The sequence below is a fragment of the Copadichromis virginalis genome, linkage group LG2, assembly GCF_057382275.1.
Source record: "Copadichromis virginalis isolate Kocher_CV1m ecotype Utaka linkage group LG2, C_Virginalis_male_GT1.1, whole genome shotgun sequence".
Classification (NCBI taxonomy): domain Eukaryota; kingdom Metazoa; phylum Chordata; class Actinopteri; order Cichliformes; family Cichlidae; genus Copadichromis; species Copadichromis virginalis.
Window position 1 is genome coordinate 2,228,876 of NC_140619.1, and position 12,209 is coordinate 2,241,084.

Below are 12,209 nucleotides of genomic sequence, written 5' to 3' on the forward strand. Positions count from 1 at the left end.
GACTTGACTGTATCATACGCTCCAAATTTGTCTATTGTCTCAGTGAGGTGGACAGTGAGATTCGATGTGGTAGTAAAGTATGACACAGCTGTGTCTCTACACTCCTGGTATAGCTCAGAAAGTGTTGTTTATGAGCAGGGTTGTGGCAACAAGAGTCACTTACTTTAATCAGCTTCTTAAGCGGTCGAAAATGTCGGATTTATCTACATTATGTCTTTAAAAATGAGGCATAAAGTGTTTATTTGTCTTGTAACTGTCTCCTCAGTTTTTTTCATAAGGCATGTTATGGAATTTTAGTTATTTGGAGCGTTACTTATGTATTTCTTTATGTTACCTTTGGCTTTTAATATGGTAAGCATTTGTAATTCAGAAAAGTTACCATGCAAGAGATTTATTGACTTATTAACTTGAGAATTTGTGGGAAATTTGCACACATTCCCATGTCTGGTTTAATGATCGCATCAGCCAGCATAGTCCCTGTGACTCTGTACATAATGTTAAGTCAAATTGTTGAATGTTGTCATTGTGTTTCTTAAATTTGTAAAGTCTTAGTTCAAACTATACGATCAAAGATGTTCCTTTGTCTCTGACCACCTCTCCAGCCACTCTGTGCTGGGGAGGTTTTATTGTAGACAGTGTTGGGAAGGTTACTTTTAAAATGTATTCCATTACAGAATACAGATTACATGCCCTAAAATGTATTCTGTAACGTATTCCGTTACGTTACTCAATGAGAGTAACGTATTCTGAATACTTTGGATTACTTAATATATTATCATGCTTTTTACAACAACGTGAATGTACTATTGCTGTGTGATTTATTACTATTACTGAAGGTCCGCGACTCCGAACCGTAGTAAAGGGACCTCTGACTAATACGGCGGGGTCCCTGTCGGCTCATAGCCGAAAAATAGCTTTACTTTGTTGTGTGGGTCAACTTTTCTTGCGACAGACAGAGAGAGGCGTTGAAAGGCTGCTCCAACGGAACTTATTGTTTTCGGAGGAAAACAGGAACACGGTGTACAGTCGAGTCTTAACAGCTTACTTACAACTGGGCTCGTCAGGCTCTCTTCTTGGCTGCAGTGGTTATTATTATATTTACATGCTTCCAGCTCCCGTTTCTCCTCGATGACAACTCGTACCTTTCCACTCCCCTTTTTCTCCCTCCCTCGCTCACAGACACATTAACGTGTATGGCAGTCCATTCTCCCTGCAGCACGGACTACACTGCCCATGATGCTACATTCTTTAGAGCTATGCTTGTAGCATTCTGCCTGTTAGCTTAGCACAACAACAAAAAGGCGCTCTCTCACCCAGGAAACACGCAGAGCGAGAGCGTCACCCTGTAACCATGGCAACTGCAAGCTGCCGCCTGGAACAACAGAACGTAGCTGTCAAACAAACCCAAACAGTCCTGACCCGCGACAAAATGAAACAGGGAAGTACCGCAGTGTAATCCATTTATTTCAACAAAGTAACTGTATTCTGAATAACACCTTTTTAAACGGTAACTGTAACGGAATACAGTTACTCATATTTTGTATTTTAAATACGTAACGGCGGTACATGTATTCCGTTACTCCCCAACACTGATTGTAGATACATCCTATCTGAAAGATCTGTTTCTTGTGTTGTAAGCTTCCTGCTTTTATGACCCTTTTGGTGAGCAGGAGGACACACACACATAGTGCCTTGTCTTAGAACCATTGGGGGGGGGGTTTGCGGTGGGAGGTGCTTGTGCTGTGATGTGTATTGTAACTGTTATGTCAATAAATAGCTGCGAGGAAGCTGCTAGAGAAGCAGAAGCTAGAAGCTAGAAGCTGCTCATCACCTGTCTCTAGCTAGAGACAGGTGATGAGCATTAAGCTCCACCGCCTGGTTCTGACCAAGGCTTCCCTCGTTAGCGAGTTAAAGAGCGGTTGAAGATGTTCTGTTTTGTCTTGTGTTCTTCATGAGGAATAAGTCTCTAAACTAGCGGGGCCTGTGGTAACACAGACCCAACACATGAGGTCTACACATCCTCATCCTTCTGCTGTGTTGCACATGCAACAATTACAGTGAGAAAATTGCTGTTGCTTTATTATTTATTCGTTATTTCTAGTCTCTTTAACATTATTATTATAGGCAATTTGTTTGAAACATTTTAGATCAAATTAGATAATATAGTCAATATATATTCCTATAGTGACATGTTTTTATTAGAGCCCCAGCAATTTATCAGCTGGCCAGTATAATTGGTTGATATTAGACATTTGGGGAAATCTCAGCATCAGCATTTATAAGACTGGATAAATGAAAATGTAAAAACTACAGAAGAAAAGGAAAAAAACATCTCAACCATGTTACGAGTGTGTACTGCGAATCTTGTCTGCTAGAAAGTACTTTTCCTGTTGACAACACACATTTGGAATACCAGAAATACAACACCAGCAGAGCTGGGCAGAGCATAAACAAGTCAATAAATCCATCAGGCTTTATTCCAGAAAGTTGATGCTGTTCATCTGGACGTAGCTTTTTCACTCACCAGAGAGACTAAAGAAATGTCACTTGGATGAGTGACGAAACATTTCTCCCATTGAAAACGTCCAGATGCACAGAATCAACTTTTTGGGCTTTCCTTATCCGGATGATTGAGCATGCATGAAGACATCAGACTTTGTTATTCCCACATTTTCACAGTCCTAATAACCAGTTTGAATTGGCAACATTTAATGTGTTGTGACTGCACACTAAATCTGCACACTGTTTCTCCACACCTGACATGAGGGAGCTGCAAACAGGCAAAATGCTGCTGAAAAATTCAGATACATCTTGAAATGCTTTAAAGAAAGGACCTGGTATGTTTTGAAATTTCCTGGTAGAGTGTTGAAGTGCATGTCTTATTTTTTGCAGTTTTAAACAAGACGTGAGGTCATATGACCACTGTTTTCTGAGTGGGAGGGGCAGCTTCCATTAGAACTGCCCTCCTGGCAAACAAGGAACAGAACAATAGCGCCTGTCTTAAAGGCCAGCAGAGACACTTCATCCACTCCAAAGAGAGCCATTAGGAGATTAGGTGGTAGGCTCACATTGAGAATCTTAAACAGGGAGTGAAAAACCTCTGTCCAGAACTGACCGAGACTGGGACAAGACCAGTACATATCAGTAAGGCTTCAGCAATGTTGCATCCATCACAGTATGGAATGATTTCAGGATAGATACAAGATAATCTGGATTGTGAAAATTGGGCGGGTAAGGAAAAAGTTTAACAGCAGAATAAACCCTTTATAGCACAGCCCAATAGAGGTAATGTGGCCGATCAATGTCTCATAAATTCTGTTGCTTTATTGGTTTTAGGGCACCCACTAAAATGGGTCATCCAAGTGGCAGTGGTACCAGGGTCACATTTTGTGACCACGTGAGCTTTCTGGTTCAAATAGTTTTTTCTTGTGATATAATTATTATCATTGTTATTATTACTCATTTCAACTGTTGTAACAAAAGTATTTCCAGATATGGGATAACTTTTCTCATCATCTCAAGCCAGTTTTCATCATTGATGTTAATCAAATGTATCAACAAGATGTCTCCTTGGCTATTCTTGATTGGTTTAAAGCAGTGGTTTCCAGCATTTTGGACCAGGCCACACAGATGGACACAGGATCCTTGCAGATGGGACACAGATTGTTAATGTGTCGTGACATTTTTTTTGCTTTGGTCGGCAGTTCTAGAAAAAATTTGAAAACCAGACTGATAACTATTAAAAATATGTGTTTAAACACTATAGAGGCTGGAAAATAGGGCTGGGCGATATGGCCTAAAATCCATATAGCGGTATAATTTGAAGCACATGCAGTAACGATATATATCACAATATATTCTTTTCTTCTGTATAACGTATTTTCCCCACTATAAGGCACACTTACAATCCTTTAATTTTCTTAAACCGATTTTATGTGCTACACGGCGCTCAAAAATCTGTCAAAAAATGTTTTAGTGCGACTTTGGTTGCTACGAAGTCGCACCGCTTGATGGATTGTCGGAGCGTCACGGCTACTGTAGTCAAGAGCCTCACTGAGTAATCTGGGTCCTAAACTCCGTTTACGTCAGGTCCCAAAGTCAAACGTACACTGCAGCATCACTGAGAGTTAAAAACTGTCTAAATTCTTTCATCTTTAATAAAATGATCAGCGTTGCTGCTTTACCAGGTGTAACTATTAAGTTTAACATCCAGGCATCCATGAAGACAGAATTTATTAAATTTAACGGAGTTAGAAGTTAGCAGGAAGTTAGCTCGCTAGCTTCCACCTAAACATGATGTAGCATGTTCTGACTGAGAGATTTCTGAGAAAATTCAAACGTACAGCTCTGCTATCACTTCCAACATAAATGAAGACAGAAAACTAAACAGCATGACGTTTGTAGGGTTACTGAAGTTGGGCTAGCTGGTATATAATGATGTGCTTTGTGATTGCTAGCGACACAGCTATGTTAGCATAACATAAACACAGTGAAGCTGGAGGATTAACACTAACCTTTTTCCACTCGATAAAAGTTAACGTGAGGGATTCTGGTGGTCAGGGACAAATGTAATCGCATAGCAGGATGCTGTACACGAGCCAAACTTCAGTCAGGAGAACAACTGAGATCATTCATCCACAATACGAGGTTAGTCATTAATATACTGCAACAACATGGGAACAGAGTAGCTGTGAGAGAATTCAACATTAATGAATCAATGTTACAGAAGTGGAGGAAGCGCAGTTTTTGGCTTTCCCCATATTTCAAAAGTGCTTCATCTCTTTGCTATTACTGTCGCCCGCCATAATTTGTAGATGATAATGGTTGTAGCCGCTGCCATGCTTTTGACCAAAACAGGGGCAGCTTGATGACATCATCAACATGCTCTATTGCAGTAGAGCGGTATAGTCAGAATCTCTATCGTTGGCCAAATTTAATCGTTTCTACCATATACCGTTTATACCGCCCACCCCTACTGGAAAAGTTGCTAACTATTAGAATAAAAGGTTGCTGAGGTTGCCAGGTTTGTCATAGCTGCAGTCCTCTTTCAGATTTAAACATTAAAGGAAGTTTGCTATTCCATCTGTAAGTTTGCTAATAGCTAAAACAGAATAGATGTTAGCGAGTCTCAGGTGTGGGACTTGATTGACCAGAGGGCAGCGGCTCAAACAGGTGGTGGGTGGGGTGCAGTGGGTCACCTGTGATGGCCCTGGTTTTCCTGAGACAGGAGGATCTAGCGATGGCAGCCAATGATTTTTTTGGGCAGTGTTAATTATCCTCTGCGCAGCCTTCCTGTTCTCAGTTGTGGCCCCTGTGTACCAAAAACCCTGGCAGTAGGAGACCAAACTAGGGGGCTGAGAGCCCTGTGGGGATCCGATGCTGAGTGACAGTGCGAGGTAGATGTGGGGGCCGGTTTGTCAAGAAGTTTTTGATCCAGGAGCAGGTGATGTGCTGAGACACTATCCACTCAAATGACTATAGGCGTGAAGACTATGAATGTATGTAGTCATTGACAATGTCTATGCCAGTGTTTTGGGGGATGGGAATGATGGTGGAGGCCTTCAGACAGGTGGGGACCATGGCATGAGTCAGGGAGAGATCAAACAGCCTGGTAAGGATCCCTGCCAGTTAATCCACGCAAGCTTTAACCACCATCCCTGGGATGCTTCGGGTTCATCGCTCTCAGTCTCCTCCTGACCTCATGTTCCTGAGGGAGAGGGTTGGTGGTGGGGAATTCGGGGGTAGAGGGTGCTGGGGAGGGGTGGTCTCAAATCGAGCAAAGAAGGTGTTGAGCTCCACTGTGAATTTGAGGCTGCTTTTGGCGGTCAGGGGGCTCCGGCCTTTGGAGTTGATGAATGCTTGGATCCCTCTCTACACCTGGAGGGGGTTATTGTTGTAGAGGAGGCCCTATATCCTCCTCCTGCCTCCCACCTTGGCCTGTTTGGTGCCCCTCCTCTTGGCTCTTGCATTGCTGTATAGAGACCTGTCCCTCAGCCTGAAGGCCGAGTTTCAAGTTCTGATCTGAGCCTGCACTCCACTCATCATCCAAGGTTTTCAGTTAGGAACAACTGTTACTGTCACATTTTCTACACATTTCAAACATGCCTCATTTAAAGTCCACAGCAACGATATGGACGCCCTCAGGGTGCTCTCTGCTGTTTGCTGATGGAGGTGATTGCTGTTCCTGACAATAACGGGCGTCTCACAATCTCAGCTTGGGTGCTGTCGGCCCAGTCTGAAGAAGAGTCCGAGTTCAGACTGAGGCCGATGTCTGATTGTTCCTGATAAATTAGGAAGACGCAACCAAAAGGCATAAAAAACCTTTTTATGCCTTTTGGTTGCATCTTCCTACAACGCACTGATCACTTTAATTTATCAGGAACAATTAGACATCGGCCTCAGTCTGAGATCAGAGTGTCGAAATTGTGGACACAACAGGAAGTTGTCATTGAGTGTAGTGAGCATTTGATCACCTCCAAACCAGCCAGAATGATTGAATGAAGCTGAATAAATGCTCATGTGCCACAGTGATTATAATCAGTCAGTTATACATCTGGATTATGGTTATGGTTGGGTTTTTGCCTTATAATATAAAGCACCTTGAGGTGACTGTTATTTAATGATTTTGCTTTATATAAATTAAACAGAATTGAAATGAGTTGAATAGATCTCATTCTCATTCATTGAAAGATTCTTTGAAACACATCACCCAGGTATTTCTTCCCACTTATCCGGGCTGGGTGACTGGGGCAGCAGAGAGGTCCACAGGGCCTCCTCCCTGTAGGACATGCCTGGAACCGCCCAGGAGGATCTTGTCAGATGTCAGAACCACCTCAACTCACTGCTTTTGATGTTCAAGAGTAGCAGCTCTATTCTGCGACACTCTCAAATGACTGAATGTGCACACATTAATGGAAATACAATATACGCTACTTTTCAAAAGTTTGAGAACAGCCCAGTTTTTCCAGTTATTTATTGCAGTTCAAGTCGTTCAAGTCCAATGAACAGCTTGAAATAATACAAAGGGAACTGTGAGAGTTTTAAAACAAAGGTAAGGTTACCCAAGGGTGGGATATAAAACCTGCAGGACACCGGCCCTTGAGGCCTGGAGTTCGACACTGTCACGGTTTGCCGGGGCAAGCCGTGTGGAATATGAAATAGGACCCAAAATGCGGCAGCTCTGGTGCAGATGAGTGTTTATTTACAGGGGTGTGAGTACAAACAGCGGTGGCGACAAAACATGAAACCGGAAACCTAAACTGGGTAAACTAATAAGACAAACCAGAATGAGGATGCAGGGAGGTCCGGAGAAATACATACGGCGAGACGCAGGGAGACCGAGGGGAAACAACACAGACGAACCAGCGATTACCAAGACAGAAAATACAACTTAAATACACTCAGAGAACACAGGGAGATTACACACAGGTGGGAGACACAGCTGGGAGTAATTAACATGACGAGACCAGGGAGGCAAACTGAAAACACTCACATAAGACGCAGACCTTCACAATAAAACAGGAACACACGGGGGGGAACAGGGTAAACACCAATTAGAGAACAGAACCAAAATCGCGAAGAGAAAACACAAAACGCTGGGTCAAAAGGACCCAGGATCATGACAGACACCCCTTAACAATTTAAAATCTGCTCTGCAGCAATGGAGGTTGATTAAGCCTTGAAAGATGGTGCTACTAATTCCTACAGGTGTTCCAACTTTTCTAGATTACTTCCAGCCCCCTCTGTCTGCATAAAGCAGTGTTGAACACACTGTGGTACCATACCTTCGTGAGCATCAGTTGAACAGTATCGTACTGCAGAAAGTAGAGTGTTGCTACAGAAATGGCAAGAAACAGACAATTAACAGTGGAGGAGAGACAGACCATCATAACACTTATAAATGTAGGTCTGTCCTACAGAGAACCTGCAAAGAAAGTCAAGGTGTCAGTGAGTCCAGTTTCCTTCACCATCAAAGGCTCCCTGAACCAGAACAGCTACCACAGCATTCTGCAGCACCATGCAGGATCCTCTGGTATGGACCTAGTTGGTCAGGGCTTCATCCTACAGCAGGATAAAGACCCCAAACAGTCCAAGCTGTGCCAGAACCACCTCAGGAACAAAGAACAAGATGGTGAGCTTGGAAACATGGAGGTCCAGCACAGTCTGTTTGCTTAGCCTGGCAGGGCAAAGGACACTGTCTGAACTATGGACACGCACACACATATACACTTACACTGATAAGCACTCACTCATCCCCCCTCCCCTTCCAATGCCTTCGATGCTTGTTGCATCCTGGGAACACGAGGCGGGTCTGGGCCCGCGCTGGAGAGTCGGTGCAGTGGCAGGATGGCTGCTGTGTTGCCTCATCCCCTACCCACCTCTGTTGCTGGTCACGTGCTTCATAATGTTGTGCTGTGGACATTTATGTGCTTTCTGTGCAGAGGAGTTTTTTGTTTCCTGTTCTCATGCTGTCCTCCTGTAGCCCAGCATGAGTAGAGGTCTCTTTTTTTTCCTCTTGTACTTTCCCATTGTAGTGTACATTTCACTGTTTTTTTCTGTAATGCAACCGTTCTCTGACTTGTATCCCCATATGATGTCTGTGTTGTGTGTGTAAGGTCGGGGGGCGGGTTCATTCCACTGCTGGGTAACCTGCCACTGCATGTGGCGAATAAAATTTGAACTTGAACTGAACTTGAACTAAATTGCATAATTTTCAATAAAAACTGGAAAAATTGGGGTTTTCTAAAACTTTTGACCGGTAGTGTATAAGGCAGTGAAACAATTCTAATTAGCTTGAAAATTGATATTTGGTATGACCACCTTTATTCTTCAACCTCACCTGAACTCTGTTAGGTGAGCTTTCTTGTAATTTCTTTAAGTAGTCTCCAAGAATAGTTTTCTGGGCTTATTGAAGTTCTTCTTTGAATGTTGGCTGCCTTTTGTTCTCTCTGTCAAGACGATCCCACACTGCTTCAGCAATGTTCATCATATTGTGTACCATGCATTATGAAACATTATTCTTTGAACCATAACATACTAAACCCCTCCTAATTCAACAAAGAAATTTTTCAAGCGATTCACTGTGTCTTATTACTCTCGCTACCTGGTCATCGTCTTAGCACGATTGAGGTGGCTGAACAAACACTCACTGTTTCTGTGCATGCAGTCTATCTTGTATTGCATCAGTCTGGATGCAGTGAAAAGCTGCTATGATGTAACTGACAGTAATAACTCCAGACTGGTAGAGGAGTGAGTGAAGGAGATGCTAAAAAAGAAAAGAGAAACATGGAGATTGAGGGGTTAGTTACGGAAAGAAAAAGTAACAGTAAGCAACAAAGTAGAACAAAGAAGAAAAATCAATAAAAAAAACTGCAGAGAAAATCCCATGAGGATTAATAGAATCACTTTTCACTCCAGGGTACATTTTTGTAACCCAAAAAGAATAAACAGATTTTCCTGTGCTGTTTACCAGTCCATAAACTTAAACTGATGATGATGTTGGTTATTTACAATGGGTAAAGTAATACTCATGGTGTTTACTCATAGCAGCCATGTGACACCAGATTGGCTGTGTGCGGTTTTGTCAGGGTAGAGAGCCGTTAGCATATCATCCTGCAAACCTTGAGTGTAGATCTGTAGAAGACTGCATTCGATTCCTAAGGGCTGACAGGGACGCCTACTTCACTGCCTTTCTCTAAAACCATCGGTGGTTTTAGAGAAAGGCAGTGACTTTGCTTCCACTGTCAGAGGCCATAAGATGATTTGTAATCTTTGCTGCTGATTCTGTACTGTGATAAGTTCTGAAACCCAACTTAAACCCTTAAACTAAACATTTCCTCTACAGAAGATCAGTTAGCTGTTTTACAACTACTCTTTCAAGAACATTTGGGTTAAAAGGAACTTTATAGATTGGCGTATAATTAGTTCAGACAGCTGGATCAAGCTGTTTAATTATTCCCACTAGGGGTGGGCGATATAAATGATATACGATAGAAACGATATAAATTTGGCCAACGATAGAGATTTTGACTATATCGCGATAGCGCATGTTGATGATGTCATCAAGCTGCCCCTGTTTTGGTCGAAAGCATCGCAGCCAGTGTTGCCAACTTAGCGACTTTGTCGCTATATTTAGCGAGTTTTCAGACCCCTTAGCAACTTTTTTTCTAAAAAAAGTCTCTAAAAAAGACGTGAAAGCACGTATCGCTTTTACTCTCAACAAGCAGCGGGTGCTGTAACGCAGTCTGTTCTTCTTTTACTCTTATGCTGTCTTATGGAACACAAGGTTTAAAACTACTTATAAACACACACACAAAGTAACTCCACCAGAGCGCCTATTTCGGGTCACTTTTGCCGGTCCAAGCCCGAGTAAAGGAGCAGGGTTGGAATTGTGACATTAAAAAAAACAATAATTGCTAAAATAAATTTAATTTGTAGTTCTAAATAAACTCTAACTGCATTTAGGACATTTTTTACTCACTTTATGTCTCTTCCACGATGTTATTTCTCTCTCTAACAACACAGGTTACAATTAGATTAGCATGACCAATTATGCAAATTAGGCGATGATGTCATTTAGCGACTTCTAGCGACTTTTACGACAACCAATAGCGATTTTCCTTACTGAGGAGTTGGCAACACTGATCGCAGCGGCTACAACCATTATCATCTACAAATTATGGCGGGCGACAGTCATAGCAAAGATGAAGCACTTTTGAAATATGGGGAAAGCCAAAAACTGCGCTTCCTCCACTTCTGTAACATTGATTCATTAATGTTGAATTCTCTCACAGCTACTCTGTTCCCATGTTGTTGCAGTATATGAATGACTAACCTCGTATTGTGGATGAATAATCTCAGTTGTTCTCCTGACTGAAGTTTGGCTCGTGTACAGCATCCTGCTATGCGACTGCATTTGTCCCTGACCACCAGAATCCCTCACGTTAACTTTTATCGAGTGGAAAAAAGTTAGCGTTCATCCTCCAGCTTCACTGTGCTAATGTTATGCTAACATAGCTGTGTCGCTAGCAATCACGTAGCACAACATTATATACCAGGTAGCCCAACTTCAGTAACCCTACAAACATCACTGCTGTTTAGTTTCTGTCTTCATTTATGTTGGAAGTGATAGCAGAGCTGTACGTTTTAATTTTCTCAGAAATCTCTGTCAGAACATGGTATGTCATCTTTAGGTGGAAACTAGCGAGCTAACTTCCTGGTAACTTCTAACTCCGTTAAATTTAATAAATTCTGTTTTCATGTATGCCTGGATGTTAAACTTCATAGTTTCACCTGGTAAAGCAGCAACGCTGATGATTTTATTAAAGATGAAAGAATTTAGACCGTTTTTAACTCTCAGCGTTTGTTTGACTTTGGGACCTGAAGTTAACGGAGTTTTGGACCCAGATACTCCGTGAAGCTCCTCACTACGGCAGCCGTAATGCTCTGACAATCTATCAACCAAAGTTGTACTAAAACATTTTTTAACAGATTTCTGCAGCCAAAATCAGTTCGAGGTCAGTAAGCACAACCAGAATTCATACATAAGGCACAATCTCGATTTTTGAGAAAATTAAAGGATTTTAAGTGTGCCTTATAGTGTGGGAAATACGTTATACAGAAGAAAAGAATCCATCCATCCATCCATCTTCATCCGCTTTGTCCGGGGCCGGGTCGCGGGGGCAGCAGCCTAAGCCTGGCCGCCACCCGGCACACAATGCACCCGACCCCTATGGCGCCTCCTGCGGGTGGTGGGCCTGCGGGAGGATGGGCCCATGTCTCCTCTTCGGGCTGTGCCCGGCAGGACACCATGGACTAAGGCCCGGCCACCAGACGCTCGCCCTCGGGCACCCTCCCCGGGCCTGGCTCCAGGGCGGGGCCCCGGTAACCCTATCCCGGGCAGGGTAAACTGTTCCCTCGGTGTCCTTTTCATAAGGGTCTTATGAATCGCTCTTTGTCTGGTCCCTCACCCAGGGCCAATTTGCCATGGGAGACCCTACCAGGGGGCAAAAGTCCCCAGACAACATAGCCCCTGTGATCCCTGGGACACACAAACCCCTCCACCACGATAAGGTAGCGAAATACGTTATACAGAAGAAAAGAATATATTGCAATATATATCGTTACTGCACATGCTTCAGATTATATCGCGATATGGATATGAATTCCCACCTTAAAGGCATGTGGTGCCATTTTGATCATATTTAAGA

At 42.8% G+C, this 12,209-nt stretch overlaps 1 protein-coding gene across 3 annotated transcripts in view; it reads left to right on the forward strand.

The window, feature by feature from the left end:
- stox2b (storkhead box 2b) overlaps nt 1–12,209 on the forward strand; it is a 53,190-nt gene that overhangs the window by 28,148 nt on the left and 12,833 nt on the right. The window lies entirely within an intron of this gene.